Source organism: Lepidochelys olivacea (genome assembly GCF_965140295.1).
Source record: "Lepidochelys olivacea isolate rLepOli2 genome assembly, chromosome: 1".
NCBI classification, from domain to species: domain Eukaryota; kingdom Metazoa; phylum Chordata; order Testudines; family Cheloniidae; genus Lepidochelys; species Lepidochelys olivacea.
Genome location: NC_140411.1, coordinates 274,245,528 through 274,264,854, shown reverse-complemented (window position 1 = coordinate 274,264,854; position 19,327 = coordinate 274,245,528). Strand labels below are relative to the sequence as shown.

At 42.0% G+C, this 19,327-nt stretch overlaps 1 protein-coding gene across 1 annotated transcript in view; it reads right to left on the bottom strand.

Annotated features, from left to right (window-relative positions):
- Nucleotides 1-19,327, bottom strand: part of POC1B (POC1 centriolar protein B) — a 168,736-nt gene that overhangs the window by 40,542 nt on the left and 108,867 nt on the right. The gene's annotated exons all lie outside the window — the stretch shown is intronic.

The following is a 19,327-nucleotide window of genomic DNA, read 5'->3' as shown; positions in this document are numbered from 1 at the left end:
TATAGTTGAACTGCTCCTTACTACTGTCCAGGGTGCCTGTGTACAGCTTCATGAGTCATGGCATTAAGGGGAAGGCTGGGTCCCCAAGGATAACTATAGGCATTTCAACATCCCCAACAGTAATTTTCTGGTCTGGGAAGTAAGTTCCTTCCTGCAGCTGTTCAAACAGACCAGAGTTCATGAAGATGCGAGCGTCATGCACCTTTCTTGGCCATCCCATGTTGATGTCGGTGAAAAGTCTCTTGTGATCCACCAGTGCTTGCAGCACCATGGAAAAGTACCCCAAAGTTTATGTACTTGCCACGCCGGTGTTCCGCATTCCATCTATCGCCCTGCCGCAGTTAGGAAACCCCAGCGCATTAAAGCCATCCAGAATGGTCTGCACATTTCCGAAGCCACTACCCTTGATAGCAGTTGGTCAATGATTGTGTTGGCTACTTGCAGCACAGCAGCCCCCACAGTAGATTTGCCCACTCCAAACTGATTCCCGACTGACCGGTAGCTGTTGGGCGTTGCAAGCTTCCACAGGGCTATGGCTACTCACTTCTCAACTGTAAGGGCTGTTCTCATTTTGGTGTCTTTGCACTTCAGGGCAGGGGACAGCAAGTCACAAAGTTCCATGAAAGTGGCCCTACGCATACGAAAGTTTCTCAGATATTGGGAATCATCCCATACCTTCAACACTATGCAGTCCCACCAGTCTGTGCTTGTTTCCCAGGCCCAGAATCGGCATTCCACAGCATGAACCTGGCCCAACAGCACCATGATCTCCCAATTGCCACATGCCATGCTTCTAGGAACGTCTGCGTCCATGTCCTCATCACTATCGTAATCATGCTGTCGTTGCTTCCTCGCCCAGTTTTGCAGGTACTGCACAGACTGCTGTATAATGTGTGAGGTATTTACAATGGTCAAAACTGCAGTGGAGATCTGATCAGGCTCCATTGCTATGACATCTGCACAAGTAATCCTGGAAAAAGGGCGCGAAACGTAGGAGAGCAGAGTGGCAGCGGAAGAGGTGCTGTTCGGTTCATGGTAGCTGAAAAAAGGCAAGAAATGGTTGTCTTCTGTAGCTTTCACAGAGGCAGGAGCCCAGGACAGGCAACATGGAGAAGCTCGGAAGCGCGGCAATAGCGGGAGAGCAGGGTTGGTGGCGGAAGCTGCGCTGCTCAGTTCTCGATGGCTGAGCAGAGTAGGCAGTGGAAGCTTTTGATGAGGAAGAGAAAGAGTAGATAGTAGAGATTACATAGGAAGATGAGAGGAAATGACAGGTGGATTCATAGTAGCAGGAGAGCAGCGGTGCACCGTCTGCTGAAAGCAGTATGGTGTCTGCATGCCAAAAAGGCGTGAAACGATTGTCTGCTGTAGCTTTCACGAAGGGAGGAGTGACTGACGACACACACCTAGAAACACCCATGAGAATGTTTTTGCCCATCATGCACTGGGAGCTTAACCCAGAATTCCAATGGGCGGCGGGGACTGCGGGAACTGTGGGATAGCTACCTACAGTGCACCGCTCTGACATTCGATGCTAGCTTTGGTACTCTGGACGCACTCCGCCGAATTCATGCGCTTTAGTGGGGACACAGAAGACCGAATGTATAAAATAGCTTCCGAAAATTCGAATAGAATAATTTCGAAATAATTTCGTACTGTAGATGTACCCTTAGTTTTAGATGAAAGGTAAATCTTTTGAGGCTAGCTATGCATTTCACTAGATATTTGGAATCTTAAATAGTTTATTTGAATTCGGTGAGGGGGCAGGCACAGGGGGTCCATTAATGTTAATAGTTCAGTATCTTTCATGCAAATATATTTTTATAGTTTTAAATACCTAAAATGTACACCTCCACAACATCCTGTATATAAAAGCATATACAACACAGTATGTTGTGTGTACATATATATGTATATAAATATATATACACAAACACATACACAGACGGAGGTGACTAATAACAAATCTACAAAAAACTACATTATAATGACTATTATAACATTTAAAAATGGATATCAAATTTAACCTCAGATATGGGTCCCAAATCTTCTCTGAATTACTTCTGAGTTTGTAAGTAATGTGCTCTAATGAATACTTATGTTCATATGCAATCCATTCTGACACTGAAGGTGCAGATTCCTTTGTTCAGTGGTCATATTATGCATGTTTTTGCTACTCACCCTGCTGCTTCCATAAGTTTTCTTTGATGGCTGTTTAACATAACTTCTTCCTAATTGCTTAATAAGGAAACATCTGGATAAAAGAAACCACAAGTATCCAGCAAATATAGAATATATTGAATTATGTTGAACCATAATTTTGCAGTTTTTCCTGCATTTCCAAACTATATGTAAAAAAATACCCAGGGTAAAATTTTCCAAAGCACCCAAGTGATTAGAAGCTGAAGTCCCATTGATTTAGAGCGAGACTTAGGCACTAGAGTGAATAAGTGACTTTTGAAAATGGACTCAGGCTCCTAAATCACGTGGGCCCTTTTGCAAATTTTAACTCCAATCTCTCTTTACATTTAATATACAGCTAGTTATTTCTGGCTATTCCTATTATTCAGACATTATCTGAATGCATTTTTTGGAAAACAACTAAAGGAGCCTCACTTGAATACTCTGAAAGGTGCTTATATGTTAGAAAAGGACTGCAATTAATCTCTAAATAATGTTTCTGAGCCAGATCCTCACCTGTTATTGACCTGCATTGGTTTATACCAGCCGAAGGTTTGACCCACTACATCTAACCTTGTAAAAAAGTTTCTGAAATTATTTGCCTCCCTTACACAACTGCTGTCCAAAGAAAACAAACTGGGCATAGGGGAGCAATCTTTTCTAACAGATGTTAAATAACATTGCTGCGATCATTTAAAGCCATATTAAAGGGTATCCTGCTCACACCCACACCAGCACCCCAAGAAGTTGGGTGCAGTAGGAGAGACCAGAAATTACTTTCTCAAAAGATGCTAGACATAATTAAAGGTTTATGTCTAAATCTTACAACTAACAAATAACAGTACAACTGAGGGAACAGCTCCCTAAGTAGCCATCTACATAATGTTAAATATACCACAATAACAGTAAAGGTTTAACCAGCCAGCTGTCAATGGACTATGTGCATGTGGAGCTGCAGACATCCTCCATGTACTCATTGCTAATCCGCTCCTTAATCTGTTGCTAAAAGATGGCAGGAACCTCTATCAAACAGCTGTAAAGTAAAAAAAAAAAAAAAAAAAAAGGCTGCTTAATTTGCTTTTCAGGATTTGGCCTCATTTCATGTGAAAACTAAATGTATTCACTTGGCAAAGCTCAAAGTGAAGCTTTACGCTGTAAAAAGAGAAGTCTCCGATTATCTCCATTTTCGACCACCACCGAAGACAACACTGTGCAAAGGTATTAAAGCCCAAATACAGAGAGAGGATGGGGAAAACAAACTGCATTATACAATATGCCAATTATCCCAGTCAAAGTGTGTTTGAACTCATTTTATATTTTTCTCTTCTCCAAAGCTTCCACTTAACACTCCAGCGAGCAAAGATGTTTGACAACAAAGTTAAACGTGGGATTTGTAGTTGACTGAACAGATTTACTTTGTCCTTGCATACATTCACCTGAGGCAGAAGTTCCCTGCTCTCTGTTCTGGTGCCCAGACTCAGCCCCAACCCACAAAAGCCCAGAGCTGTAAAGAAATGTCATGCTGAGCCCTGGACCAGAGCATGTCCAGTGCAGATGGAATCTTCAGAGTTTTAATCTGCAAAGTTCTAGCAAGAGAGATCATGATTTTTCAAGGTGTCAAGGTTCCTTCCCCACTCTGAACTCTAGGGTACAGATGTGGGGACCTGCACGAAAGACCCCCTAAGCTTATTCTTACCAGCTTAGGTTAAAACTTCCCCAAGGTACAAACTTTGCCTTGCCCTTGAACCGCATGCTGCACCACTAAGCGTTTTAAAGAAAGAACAGGGAAAGAGACCACTTGGAGCCGTCTTCTCCCAAAATATCCCCCCAAGCCCTACACCCTCTTTCCTGGGGAAGGCTTGATAAGAATCCTCACCAATTTGTATAGGTGAACACAGACCCAAACCCTTGGATCTTAAGAACAATGAAAAATCAATCAGGTTCTTAAAAGAAGAATTTTAATTAAAGAAAAGGTAAAAGAATCACCTCTGTAAAATCAGGATGGTAAATACCTTAAAGGGTAATCAGATTCAAAACATAGAGAATCCCTCTAGGTAAAACCTTAAGTTACAAAAGACACAAAAACAGCAATATACATTCCATCCAGCACAGCTTATTTTACCAGCCATTAAACAAAAGAAAATCTAACACATTTTCTAGCTAGATTACTTATAGATTACTTACTAACTTTACAGGAGTTGTAAGGCTGCATTCCTGATCTGTTCCCGGCAAAAGCTTCACACAGACAGACCAAAACCTTTGCCCTCCCCCCCCCTCCAGATTTGAAAGAACCTTGCCCCTCATGGGCCATTTTGGGTCAGGTGCCAGCGGGGTTACCTTAGCTTCTTAACCCTTTACAGGTGAAAGGGTTTTACCTCTGGCCAGGAGGGATTTTATAGCACTGTATACAGAAAGGTGGTTACCCTTCCCTTTATATTTATGACACAAGGCTAATAACTTGGCCACATTTGAGTGGATTTTCATGGGAATGTGAAGAGCACATTACTGACAAAAAGGCCACACCCTGGCCAAAAGTAAAGTCTCTGCTGCAAAGCATAAGGCATCTTAATGCTTCTTAAAGAAAAGGTCACCCAAATTTTTTAGCACGGGTAAAACAACATTTTTTCAATAGTTTTGTTCTCAGAAATAAACCATTTTGGCTCAAATTCCAAAAAAATTCAGCCCAAGGCAGACACTCAGCATGGGAAATTACAGCCAAACGGTTAAAGTTAGACAAAGTTATAAACAACTGAAGCCCCCCGCGCCCCCCCCCAAAAAAACAAAACAAAACACTTACCTCCCTTTTGTAACTGTTGTTCTTTTGAGATGTGTTGCTCATGTTCATTCCAATTAGGTGTGCGCGCTTTGCATGCACAGTTGCCAGGAGGCTTTTCCCCTAGCAGTACCCATAGGGTTGGTTCAGGCGCTCCCTGGAGTCGTGCCTTCATGGCACCGCATATAGGGCCCTGCTGACCCGCTGCCTCTTTGTTTCCTTCTTGCCGGCTGGTTCCGACAGAGGGGTAAGTGGGTGGGTCTTGGAATGGGCAGGAGTAACACATCTCAAAGAACAACAGTTATGAGAATGTGAGTAACCATTTTTTCTTCTTCAAATGCTTGCTCATGTCGATTCCAAGTAGGTGACTCCCAAGCAGTCCCTACGAGGAGGGGTCAGAGTTCATGGATTCGCTGATTGAAGCACCACTCTGCCAAATGCTGCATTGTCCCAGCCTGCTGATGATGGCATAATGTGAGATGAAAGTGTGGATCGATGAACATGTCACAACCCTGCAAATCTCCTGTATAGGGACTTGTGCCAGGAATGCAGCCAAGGAGGCCTGCGTCCTCCTGGAATGCACTGTCAGTGCAGGGGCTGGTACCTTTGCCACGTCATAGCAAGTGCGAATGCAGGGCGTGATCCACGATGAAACCTCTGGGATGACACCGAGAAGCCCTTCATCCTGTCCGCTACTGCGATGAAGAGTTTGTTTGAGTTACAAAACAGTTTTGTTCTTTTGATATAAAAAGCCAGTGCCCACCAGATGTCTAGGGAATGGAGCTTTTGCCCCCAGCTGTTGGCATGTGGCTTAGGGTAGAAACCTGGGAGGAAAATGTCCTGGCTTGTATGAAACTGTGATACCATCTTTGGAAGAAAGGCTGGGTGAGGCTGTAACTAGACTTTATAGAAAACTGTGTATGGAGATTCAGATGTCAAGGCCTCGAGCTCAGACACCCTCCTGGCTGAAGTTATCAAGACCAGGAATGCCACCTTCCGTGAAAGGTAGAGGAGTGATCATGTTGCTAAGGGCTCAAAGGCGGGGAGGGTCATTAGCTCGGAAAGCACCAGGTTAAGGTCACATGCAGATACTGGATATTGAACTTGAGGGTATAACCTATCTAGTCCCTTGAGAAAAGGCCCATCATCGGACTAGCAAAGACTGATTGAGTGTCAATCCCTGGATGGAACGCAGAGATCACTGCCAGGTGAACCTTTAAAGATGACACTGCCAGACCTAGCTGTTTCAACAGCTGTTTTAGTTTGAAGTCCCTCTCTTTTTTGGGTCAGAATCCCTTGCAAATCCTGCACTGGTCTGTCTGATGCGATTCATCCAGGCACTTCAAACAGGATTTGTGGGGATCGCCTTTTGGCAAAGGTTTATGGCAGGTCCTGCACGGCTTGAATCCTTGGGACCAAGGTATGCCCTGGTCCCGGGGAAGGGAAAACGTGATGGGGGAGGGAGAGGGAAACCCCCCCAAACAGAAACTTAACTAACTAAAGCTAAACTACTATAAAAACACTGACTCTAATCTAACTATTTACAGGTTTCAACAACAGTGACCACTAAGGGAACATTTGCTGAAGCAAGAGAAGAGAAACACCCAGCGACCGTCACGGATGGGAAGAAGGAATGGAAGAGACTGCGGGTCGGCAGGGCCCTATATGCGGTGCCATGAAGGCACGACTCCAGGGGGCACCTGAACCAACCTGATGGGTACTGCTAGGGGAAAACCTTCCGAGGACCGTGCACGCAGCGCACACACACCTACTTGGAATTGACATGAGCAGGCACTCAAAGAAGAGCAGCATCTTAGAATGAGAAGTGTTGGGCAACCTTAATAACAGGTGGTGTTACCAGCCCCACCAATAAAAATCCCACAGACGTAGAGTTTGCTGGTTAAAAGTATTTGAGACTTCTTACCCACCCCTCTCTCTCCCTAGGGGTAAAAACTCTCAAATGAACCAAGTAATTCAAGGTTTCAGAGTAACAGCCGTGTTAGTCTGTATTCGCAGAAAGAAAAGGAGTACTTGTGGCACCTTAGAGACTAACCAATTTATTTGAGCATGAGCTTTCGTGAGCTACAGCATGCATCCGATGAAGTGAGCTGTAGCTCACGAAAGCTCATGCTCAAATAAATTGGTTAGTCTCCAAGGTGCCACAAGTACTTCTTTTCTTTTTGCAAGTAATTCAAGGTTACATAATGCTGTCTGAACTGCAATTTCAATTCAAAATCCTCCTGCCGACACAATGCTCTGATTCAAACTTAATCCGAGAGCTGCAAATTATGTCCTTATTATGCAATTTATCTCATGACAGCTCGCAGAAACGAACTTAGTAATTTCAGTTACCAAGAAGTTTTAAACTGAAGCTACAGGTTGATCCAAAGCAAATGGCTAACACCCAGAGAACCAATTTTCTTCCTGCTGTAATTCCATTGAATGGAGATATGCCACGTGAAGGTGAACAAAATCAAGATTTCTACCCCATGCTAGGCTGTAACCAACACAAAGAGAAATTTGCAAGCACAGTATTTTGATGCTGTCTCTCACTTTTACAGCATTTGGCAGGCCTGTTGTTTATACATTAATACTGAATTGACGCTTTTGGGAAACTCCACCCATCATGGATCAGGAAAGCTTCTTGATATGCCCAACGTGGTAGTAGCCAAGTGCACGACTGCAAGCTCCAAAATATTTTCAGAGGAAAGGGATCTGAGAGAAGACTTGCTGAAAACAGGGAGGGGAAGAGATAAGCAGTGAATTGGTAGACTGAGAATAGGACACACAGCAGGGAATCAGATAAAGGATTGGTAGGCAGGGAAGCAGAGGCTGTGCTTGGGAAGAATAAGAACTATGATCTTATAGACTATGTAGCATGCCTAACTATGATGAATACAGACTAATGAGGTTGGGTGGGCCTGCTTGATGGACAGTCTATCTTTCTGATGAAGCAGTTTTCCTGAATGAGAAAATGCCAATCTAAAATGTGGTGGTTAAAATACAAGTCTAAAAATGATATTCACTGCAAGCTTCTACATTGTTTGGTAACTACTGTGCTAAAAAAACCAGAGCTTAAAATGTCACAGCCACTCAGCACTGGCCAAATCATCCCCATTAAGTGAATTTAAGACACCAAAAGTGGAGGTGCAAATAAGTGGGTAGAATTTACACCCTGATGGGCAGATGCAGTAGGCTGAAACAGGAAAAACAATCAACTGTAGGGTGTTAGAAACTGAGAGATAGGGGAACTAGTGTAAGGGGCTGAACTGGGATGGATGTCTGAAGCCTGAGCTGTCAGTGGATAGCAAAATAATATGCTTCCATTGATCTCCTACATCTCATTTTCCTACCCACACAAGAGAACAGAGCACAAATTGCAGAGAATGCCCCCCACCTCCGAAGAAAAAAATCGGAAAATTAAGTACTAAATAAATCTCACTAAGAAGAGCATTTCAGGCTTGCACATGGACGTCTCTGACTCTACCTGAAGACATGGAGGTCAAAACTGGCAGAAATGACAGGGCAGTAAATTAACTGGCCACAATGGCAGACATCAGGGAGTTCATCTCTGAGAAACAATTGCACATCCAAGATTCTGGCAGTAAAGCAGGAAGTTACTGACTTGGGAAGGTCAAGTCACTGTTCTAGAAAATGGCCTACCAGAAACAAGTGTGAGAGACAGAGCTGAAGAGCTGTATGGCACTGCCGGAGCAGAGGGAGATGTATCTTAAATTAGATGGTGTAGAAAATAGAAAGAGGAGAAGCAATATGAGAATTAAGAGATTGCCTGAGAATACTGAAGGAGAAAACCAGATCTTGTACAAAAACACTTCATTTGCAGAAATGATCACACCCAAAGAGATGAAGAACTAATCTCTCATCTGTTAGTAGCTTCTAGGCTACTGACATTTTTTCCAATGAAAAGCTGCCCAAAATTAGAGAAATTGGCTTTAAAAATATAGAAAGTTATTATAGAAAAACACATTAATCAATTATGTATCCAGTAAAATAGACAGAGGACAAATAGATACTTAAATATTTTGTTACCATTTATTCACTATTCAGACAACGTACATTTGCCTGCAGGGGGTGGGGGAAGACTCACTCCCAGCACCCTGTTCTATTTTTTGGAATTTTAATGTTTGATAGACATGTTTGGTTTGATTAATGTGAGTTGAGTCAATAGTTTCATTTAATTTAATAAAATCACCAGAAACAATGTGTCCTGAGTGGTGTAAAGAAGCTCACTCCTCAAAATGGTAAATAATCTGCTAAACAGAGAGATTTGATCATTATATTACAGCCTATTTCTCTAAACCAAATGGTAAACTCTGCGTTGCAACAGTTAACATTTTATTTCTGATGTTTACATGGCAATGATTTGTAAGCCCGTTACAACTTCCTAAATAGTTGCATATAGAAAAAGAAATTATGAGATAGTTGGTGGTTCAGTGATCATTTTATCCTGATCAATAGTTTGTTCTAAGTGGGATCTTTCAAGTCCTATAAGTAATTGGATTTATATTCTTTTCTGGCCGTGCCAAATCTATTAAGTAGAAGCATAAATTCATTCCTGGGTATTTCCCTTCTAATCTGCACGTAGACCTCTCAGATACTCAAAATACAGAGCAAAGGCACAACTCTCCCACCTTGAAATTCCTACAGAAGCCACTATTCGACACAAGAAAAGAGGAATAAATCTCAGAGTGTAAATTATACATGTCTAACTTATCATTGCAGCGCAGCGCAGTCTCCAGAACATTTTTCTTTCTTAATAAAATCCTGGCAAAATTACTGACTTTTCATTTGTTATAATTTTTAATTACATTGGAAAGCCTTATATTTCTGCAGGTCTTCCTAAAGCAAATCCAGGAGGCTGTAGAACATATTTGTTCAAGTTAAGGGTCCAATCCTGCATGCTCTCCATTTAGTTCAGCAGGAGTTCCATGAGCCGAGAGCTTGAAGGTCCTAAATCAGTTAACTATGAAGCAAACAACAAATGACTGTTTGTTATGTAGATATCAGTAAAGAAAATAGGGGTTTAAGTTCTACTTAATAAATCTGTCTTTAATTTACCATATGGAAAAGTTAGTCTTCAATTGCTATTTTTTTGAGTTCAGAGAATGTAGTGCTCAAGAAGACGGCAAACTCAACAAAACATTTAAGTATGCGGATAACTTTAAGAATGCAAATAGACCTATTGACTTCAATGGAACCATTCCTTCAATGGGACTACTTATGCCAAAAGTTACTTACAAGTACCTCATTGAATCAGGGTTATAATATGTTAGCACTAGCTGGAATTGAGCATAACAAGTGCTGTCCAAGCTTCTCCAGTGAATCTCATTGCTGCCCTGTAACACTGTGGCTATTCCAAGACTAGATCTTTTGCTGAGTAAATAGCATAAATCATGCCAAAGCATGCAGTGTTTTTGTGATGTAGATAAATAGGCACTAGTTACTGGTCTGAGGGCACCAAGTATGGTTAACTGTGCTTAAATCTGTATTCCATTATCCCACCATTGTTTACATTTACCGTTTAACTACAGATTACTGCAAGTGCAAAACTCTCTGGGGAACTGTGAATTTACCAGGATAAGTGTTTGCAACAAATAAAAACTAAGGGCTAAATTCTGACCATAGCAACAACACTCTAAATCTAGTGTAGCGCCATTTAACTTTAATTGAATTACTCTAGATGTACTATGGTGTAACTGAATGCTGAATTTGGTCATAAATTAGGAATTTATCCATCTTAAGTTGCCCTTCCTCCTTTAAATCACTCTATTTATGTTCTAACCCAAATCCTGGGTTCTGTACTCGCAACATATATTTTAGGGTAAAAAATAAATAAAAAAGAAGATTAAAAAGCTCCTAATGTGTTAGACAGATGCTCTCATGAGGAAGAAATGCTGCCTGGAGTATTTTGTCCTTTTCATCTCCAGAATATTGCATCTTTAATGTTTCATTTTCCAAAATGTGCAAGATGAAGGTAACATGAAGCAGCAGGCCTTTTGCATGAGTCTATTCTGGATTTCACCTACTTTTAAAAAAATCAGCAGGTAGAAGGTTTGACAGCTTTGAACATCACATAATTCTATCTCTGACACAGTTGTTTGTAAAGCCCTAATAAATAATGGCCCCTGCAAGCATGCTCTGCTTCTAAATGATTAATCTTACCCCAGATCTTGATATTCAATACAGGTGTAGGAATAAACACTGTAAGCCTTTGGGTTCCATCATCAGGGCCTGGAAAGGCTTCAGTGAAATTCTATAGTACAGAGACTGGCAAGTTCCTGCTACTTTCCCTTTGTTCTAATGTTTTATCTCTCTGAAAGGAATAGGGATTTCCTCTGGGGATTAGAAGTAGGAAGCAACCTGGGATAGAGGTCATTACAAGACAAAGCATGAAAGGATGAAAAAGGTGACTATATAACAGAAGTCTTTTTTTCCCATCTTGGCAACTACTACCCCTTCGGCAGCTGAACGGAATAAGTTGCTTCATTTATTTTAACCAAGTCAGTAAATCCTTGTTGCTTTTAGGACTTGCAATTGGGATTTTTTTCAAGAAAGTGATCTGAGAAATTTAGCATAGCTGAGGCTGTTTTGTTGAATAAGAGCCTGATCCAAAGGCTCTGGACACTGAGGTCAACAGGAGTCTTTCCATTTACTTTAATAGGCTCTGGGTCAGGCTCTAAGCCCCTTTTCTTTTCCCACCCATACCATGATGTCACACCTCCTACCCAACTCCATCTCTCCTTTTGCTGATGAGGGCAGGAACCGAAAGGAGGTTGAGAGAATGCAGAGGCAGTAAAGCACAAAGCTGAAAATGAACTATTTTCTGATTATTTATAATACACCCGTAATGTGCATTTTTGAATGTGTTAAAGGTACCTTACCCAGTACTGCCCAAGGAACTGCTAACTTCCATGACAGAATAATCTGAGATAAAAAGTCATTTTGTGTTGTATTAGCTGCATCAATGCTAAGTACCATAGCTCATCAATATATGGTTAAATAAAAGACTGTCTTGTGTCTTTATTATTAAAAAGACACTAAAATAACAGCAACTACATTAATGTGTCATGAACCTGCCTTGTAACACTGAGTCGTAAATGCAGTTTACTTACCATACACTGAACTGGCTTGGGAACAAATTTTCCAGCTTAATTTTAAAATTTACAATAAAATCAATATTGTACTCAGAGAGCAACGTTTGTTACCCAGATAAAGGGTATTGGGGTATTGAACCTGTTCTAGGAAGTGAGTCACAATAAATGCAATCTATGTTCCTTGCAAAGAAAAATACCTTTCTGTGCTTTTTCCAATTAACAGCTGCCTTTAGTTTTCCCACAAAGCAAGGGCTTCTATTGTATTATGCATCTGAAGCATGAAAAATTCCCAGATGGAACACTCTGACAAATACATGGTGTTCCTGGATCCGATGCGCATGTACGCATTCTTTAACCACTTGGAGCAAAGAGTCCAGAATTGCTCTACTTCACAAAGCTTGTAAGTACATAGAGTAGAAATGACCGACGATAGTCTTGGGGCTAGTTTCTGATCTCACACCATTGCAAGTCCAGTGGAGTATTCAAAGAGGTGTGTGAGAGACAATGTTCAGATCAATGGTATGGTCTCTGTAGTAGAATATTTAAGAAGGAAGTTCTGCCTGCTTATATGGACGGTAAAAGTCCCCCAGCACTGTGCATTTGCCCGGATGTCCTTAATCAAATTCCCCCTCCTTTCATACTACTGTGACCTGCTCAGGTTAGTTGCCAATCACCTCTCCAGCGATGGCTGTATTTCAGGAGACTGTGCCAAGTGCATACATTATTATAATTGAGCTATTTAATGCCAGATGATTCTCCCCCAGGGAAAAGCACAAGAAGTAAAATTTCACAGGGAAACTCTAAGAGCTAAACATTCAGAGTTCATGACTAATCATCATGTCAGAAAAGTGAGAAGTTACCAGACTGCAGAGGGGTAAAGAGGCCTGACCTTTCTATTAGTGGTCAGATTGAGTCAGTAACAGTTTGTAAACTCAACCAACACTTTTCTCCTGGGCTTGTTAGTTTCTTCAGAAATTACACTTTCATTGTAAAAGTTTCTAGTTTTAAAGATTATGAATGTGAACCGATGCAGTGTTGCTCTTAATGAGTCTGCAACTAAGTACAATCAATCCCTAGAGATGTGGGAGTATCTCACGTACCTTCATCTCTAGGAATTGTAGCTCTGAAGCCCAAGGATGATAACTGATACATTGACACTTGTGTTGTGTACGTACTTAGGTGCCTTGGAGGAAGAAACTGCTCTGGGTCAATATAATATCTGACACCATGTAATGTTTCAGGAATCAGGTTTGCCAGGAGCAGAGCTGGGTGAAAGATTTTTGGTGAATAATAAATTAGCCAAAAATGCATTTTGGGGGGCATTGAAACTATTCGGGTTCAATTCGGTGAATAATTTAGGCAAAAACTGAATGGAAAAACTGTTTTAAAAAAAGTCAGAACTGTTCATTTTGGCCATTTCTAAATGAAATGTGTGGCGCATTTTTAAAACTAAACATTGAATTTTGACCATTTTAGAAACTAGGCATTTTGATTTAATTTAAAAATGGTGTTTTCATTTAGAAATGTAGCTTTTTTTTAAAAAAAAAAAAAGGGTGAAAAACACCCCAAAATGACCAAAAATGAAATATGCTCCCCCCCCCCAACCCCATTCATTTTAGGTCAAACAATATATATATATTTTCCTTTTCGGTGAGAAAAACTGAAAAGTCAGATATGGTCTGAAGCAAACCAAATTTTTTTCCAGTTCTTTTTAGTTCGGCCCCTGAACCAAATTTTTCATCAGCTTTAGTCAAGAGAAAAGGTGCAGTATGTTTTATTAATGGCATGAACAGTTACCTCAATCTGAATTTGCTGTGGTATCTAGAAACATCTAGTTCACATTAAGCATGGTTAGAAGCTTAAGATAGGCTGTAACATAGTCACTCGATGATGCTTCACAGGGGTAAGGCACCTTGCTACCATCTGCTTTCAGCAGAGCCTTGTCTGTACCTGCCAAGGGTCAGCTCTCAGACAACCCCAGCCACAGACAGCACAAGTACTCCCCTCTCAGCCCCTGCAGGCTACGCTATCCCTTTGCAGGCAAATAATAGGTACACATCAACCTCCCAGCCCTTGAAGCATCCCACTGGAGAGCCCAGCTCCTGGTCCACTGACCACTCACAGAACTCTGATGCACTGCTCCCAAAGGAATAGTACACACCAGCTGACTAGTTTTAACTCTGGATCATCAGTCTGCTTAACACACAGAACTTAGATATATTTATAGTGAAAACAAGAATAAGTTTATTATCAAAGAACAGAGATTCAAATGACAGTAAGAAAGAATATTGGAAACAAATGGTTAAATTTAAAACAAAAATCATATCATGCTTTCTGGAGCCTAAATTTAAACTCACTAGACATTCCCCCATTTCCTACGGAATCGCTTACCCCAAGTCCTTTTCCCAGCATTTTCAGCAAGGGTGGCTGAGATTCCCCTTTCATAAGATCAAGCCCAGTGGCAGCTTGTCCTCACAGATGGAAGGATGGCAGATCATCTCTCTGCATCCCTAAATAGACTAGCCCAGCCCTTTGATGTTCATCTGAAAATAGGGCACTTGTGTCCTCCCATTATTTACCTCTTCCTGTTAATTTCATTCTGACATCTCCACCAGTTCTTTGTTAGCATTTGACTCACTATGCTCATAAACTTCTTACGTGAGACACAGAATACACAGAGGTCCACAAAGATACCATGCCTGGAGAAGTTTTTCTCCAGGCATGGTACTTTGAGTGACCCAACTTTAGCTACAAGGCCTAGAGAACATAATTTCAGCACATATACATAACTTCTTATATATTTTCCATACGTACACCTTCCAAGGACTATGATGACCAGTGACACAGGCTTTCATTAGAAACCTTACATGGCTTTTTTTTTGTGAATCCAGGAGATTCCCATATCCTTATGTAGGCCTGTGCCCTCTGCCAATTGGCATCAAAAGGTCCTTGGGTCACACGCTTGCATACTAAAACTCCTTCTTCTTGTGCACTTGAAATTTGAAAACATGTAACTGATCAATATATATTGAAATATTTTTCAAAATCCCTTAATTAGTCAATTCCAGTTTATTCCAATCCTGTATGTATTTGGCTGTTCTTTCCCCCCAAGACAAACTGCTAACATGACTCACTCCAGGTATATTATATTGCAGTCTCAGAGAGATTCAGCTTGGACTTGGCAACTTCAGCATTGCTAGTGACCAATGATTCTGCTGGCTCCGGCATTGACACATGCTTTCTAATTGTCTTGAGTGTTGCTTAAGGCATCATTTCCCCCCCCCTTTTTTTCTCCTGGGTCAACAGGAATCTAGGAATCTCCAGTATTTAAGTAGTAGTATTATTTTTGTGAACACCCAAAGGTGTGCTAAATGTTTCCTATAATGAAAAGAAGGCATGATTCCTGCCCATAGTTTACAAATTTAAATTATTTGACTTACCAACGGTGAAACAGATAGTACCTAAAGATAGTTTAAAGAAACTTTTATCTAACTTTCAAACTTGAGATTACAAATATATAGACAATATTTAAGGCAATCTAGCAATTTGCAGCATCTCTGTCAACTTGGACACAGTTGCGTTCTGCCTTTTTTTAGGGAAATGTAACCATCTCTCTTCGTGTATCTGACAATACAATTGACTTAGTCATAATGTTGTGAAATTTGTAGATTGACCAGTGTTTTTAATTGCTCAAATGCTTGTTTTTGTCTGTCTTCCCAGTGATAATGTTACTGTGACCATAAGTAGAAGTGAAGTTAACTTTGCCAAATAGTTTATCAATGCACTACACTTCTGAGGAGCCATTAGGCAGTTTAAAGCGGACGCTTCAATGATCTGTTTTATTTTACTTGAATCTGCAAATAAGACATTTTCGCTCAATTTATACACAACTACTTGTAGGCCAATATGTCATTTCATATATTTCAGTGTTAGGAATAAGAGCTCTTGCTCTCTGCACAATTTGCCTAAATCGTTGTGTTTAAGGCCCCTACTATTAAAACATCATCCATTATATCTTCAGCACTTAGTGATCCCTCAAAGATCTGTGCAATTACTCTTTGAAATACCCCAAGAGCAGAACTAATGCTAAACAGCAACCTCCTCACAGATGTCGACATTTCTATGGCTGGTTTGGATCTGTGCCGGCACAGCCTCTTCTCTTCACAGGCCAGGAGAGCCAATAACTTCTGCCTACTCCAGGCAGGAGCATATAGCCAGCATGGTCAGCTGGACCGTACACTCAACAATGGAGAACTGCTAGGTGTGCTCGCCAAGCCAGGCAAAGGACTTTTAAAAATTCATAGGGCTTTACAAGGGAGGGGGGCTTCTGCTCTCGGTGACCGTGGGTAGTGGAGTTCACAATGGTGACCAGAGCAGTCAGTGTAGGGCATTGAAGGACAGCTACTGGAGGACAGTAAGGGTTGATGTAAGTAACGCAGTGTCTACACTTGCTGCATAGACCTAAGTACGTTGACGCTACTCAGAGAGGTGGTGCTACTATGTCGGCCTAACAGGGCACTTACATCAATGGGAGACCAATTTAAGTGTAGACACATGCACAACTAGGTCGACATAAGAAGTATCCACCTAACGTTGTAGTGTAGACCAGGCCTAAGGTAAGAGATTATTGAGGTGGGGGGGAAAGAACTCCCTTGCAGACACTGATTAGGTCTATCCACCAAACTAGGGAGGATAACAGATGACCTCGTACATGCACTAACATGTCTATGTGGTACCTTCTTGGAGAAAACAACTCTGCTAACCAGACTTGAAGAAGTCTGAAACACAGGATGTACTGAACTACATAGGTGCATGCTGCCATATGCCCCAGAAGCCTTGAAAAGTTTCTCACCATGATGAGGGGATAAGCCTTTAAGTCTAGAATGAAGTTTTCCATTGCATGAAGCCTTGCCTGAGGTAGTTAGGCCCTAGCCTTTGTCGAGTCCAGGAGCCTCCAATAAATTCTATTTTCTTTACCAGAGACAGGACTTACTTGTCTAGGTTAATCAGCAGGCTAAGTGCATCAATTGGATCAGATTATGCTTATGCTGGATATCACCTGTGACCTGAATCAACCTCTTATCAGCCAGTTGTCTAGATAAGAGAAGACAGACTCCTGACCTCCAGAGGAACGCTGCTACCGTTGCCATACACTTTGTAAATATATAAAGGGCAGCCAAGAGATCAAAGGGAAGGGTCGTGAGCAAACAATGGCGAATGCTGATGATGAATCTCAGGAATTTTCTGTGGCTCTGATGAATTGCCACTGAAAGTAAGCATCCTTTAAGTCGAGAACAGCATACCAGTCCTCTGGCTCCAGGGAAGTAATAATGGAGGCTGGAAAGACCATCTGGAACTTTGATTTTTAGGAAATTGTTTAATTCCCTTAGATCTAAAATAAGAGACCCCATTTTGCTTTCAGGATCAGAAAGTGTTGGGAGTAAAAGCCCTTTCCCTGGAACAAAGGAGGGACCTCTTCTATAGGTCTTACCAGGAGAAGCGATTGTATTTCTTGCAGTAACACTGCCTCATGGGAGAGGTTGCTGAAGAGAAAGGGGAATGGGAGGCAGGAAGAAATAAATTAGAGTGTATATCTCACTTCCACCATGCTTACAACCCACTGATCTGTTGTGATGTGGGCCCAAGCACAATGGAAGTGGGACAGATGGTTTGCAAAAATTGGAAAAGAAAAAGATGGCACTCTAAGAACTGGTAGTGAGTTCTTGGAAGATGCCACTTGTGTAAATGACCCGGTGGCAGCTGAAGCAGAGGGTGTTGGTGGGCATCTTTCATAACCTCTGCTCTTTCTCCTTGGCAGGTCCTGGGCTTGAGGGGCAAACCCTTGAAATGCTGGGACTGATGAGGACAGAATGCCGCTTCAAATGTCCAGGGATTTCAGTGTTGTTCTAGTCTTTGGGATTATGCACAATCTCAGTCTTTTCTGAAAGAGCAATGGTCCTTCAAAAGGGAGATCCTGGACGCTCTGTTGAATCTCTGGAGGGAGGCCAGAAGAGCGTAATCAGGACAGCTCAGGCTGTGAGCTACAGAATCTGCTGTATTCAGCCAGGCCTTCAGAGCTGTTCTGGAAACGATCTTGCTCTCCTTTATTAATGTTTGGAACTCCTGTTTCAACTCATCTGGGAGCCTGTCTTTGAACTCTGAAACCATATCCCACAGGGTGAAATCATAGTGCCCAGCAAAGCATGCTGATTTGCAATACAAAGCTGCAATCTGTCTATGGAATAAAGCCTCCTCCCAAACAAGTCCAGCCTCTTAGCCAATTTATTTTTAGGGGTTGATGCCTAGTGCCCCTGTCTTTCTCATTGGCTGCCGCTACTACAAGGGAGCTCAGAAAGGGTAATTATATAGGAGTTTGAACCTTTGACAGGGAACATAGTACCTTCTCTCCGCTCTTTTTGCAGTCTGTGAAAGGGAAGCTGGGGTCTGCCTGAGGACCTTGGTAGGCTCTAAAATGGCATCTTTAATAGGGAGAGCTATTCTATCTGGGGCTGCAGATGCCAAGATGTCCACCAACCTGTGTGGGGTTTTCTGGAGCTCCTCTGGATGGATGTCAAGGACCATCGCCATCTTCCTCATCCTGATGAGTCTTAAAATCATCAGGAGGTAGAGAAATGGTTTCCAGCATGATTGTCTCATCAGGGGATGAGGAAGTGGATGCCAACGGTACTGGGAGCTAGTCCAGTTCCTGCTCCTCTTACGGCTGCTCATGAGAGAGATCCCAAATCTGTTCAGTGCCAAGCTCATTACCAATGCTAGGTTACTTGTGGCATCGATGCTCCCGATTGCCAGTAGATGGAGCCAACTGCGTTGGTAGTGGGGACACTCTTGACTGAGGGGAGAACCTCTTGGGTTCCAAAAGACATGTGGTATATGGTGGAACTGGCTATGTTGGGACACATGGGATCCCACTTCAGCATCTGAAGAAGCTTATTCCTTGTGACCATGGCGATACTGTAACCATCAGTACCACAGACGAAGGTTCAGACTGAAGAAAGGGGAGCTGGGGAGATCATCTGTCGCTTTCCCTTAGACGACACCGCCTTAATTGGTGTCCTAATGGCTGAATCAGTTAGAACTGCCTGGTGTGGAGGTGAAACCGCTGACATTGGTACCTTGGGCACCAGTGCTAGGTAAGACTCTTGAACTGCTGGTGATGGCAGCAATGAGAGGTTTAACAACTCTCTCATAGCCTCAAACCCCTCAGGAAAACAGTCTCTTGGTACCAGTAATGCTGGAGGTG